We start from the raw sequence: 684 nt of genomic DNA on the forward strand, positions 1-684 counted from the left end.
GGAGGGATGAGATGCCTCAACAAATTATGCTTTTTTGTGAAATTTTTGATGTTTGGGGCATTGACTTCATGGGTCCATTTCTAAATTCTAATGGTTATTTATATATATTGTTAGCTGTAGATTACGTTTCCAAATGGGTGGAAGCAATTCCTACCCGCACTGATGATGCTAACACTGTTGTTTCCTTTGTGAGAAACCATATTATTTGTCGCTTTGGATCACCACGAGTAATCGTGAGCGATCAAGGCACCCATTTTTGTAACAGGAGACTAACAGGATTAATGAAGAAACATGGGATAATTCATAAAGTTGCAACAGCCTACCACCCTCAGACTAATGGGCAAGCCGAGGTGTCAAACAGAGAGATGAAGCGTATCTTGCAGAAGATAGCCAAACCTCATAGAAGAGACTGGAGCACCAGGCTACAAGATGTACTTTGGGCGTACAGAACCGCATACAAAACACCCATTGGGATGAGTCCTTTCCGCTTAGTTTATGGAAAGGCTTGTCATCTCCCTGTTGAAGTAGAGCACAAAGCCTTTTGGGCAGTAAAGGAGTGCAACATGGGAATTGAGGAAGCCGGAGCTGAAAGGAAATTGCAATTGCAAGAATTGGAAAGCCTTCGCCTGGAAGCTTATGAGAACTCAAGACTATACAAGGAGAAGATGAAGGCTGTACATGATC

This window comes from Arachis ipaensis, chromosome B06 (genome assembly GCF_000816755.2).
Source record: "Arachis ipaensis cultivar K30076 chromosome B06, Araip1.1, whole genome shotgun sequence".
NCBI lineage: Eukaryota > Viridiplantae > Streptophyta > Magnoliopsida > Fabales > Fabaceae > Arachis > Arachis ipaensis.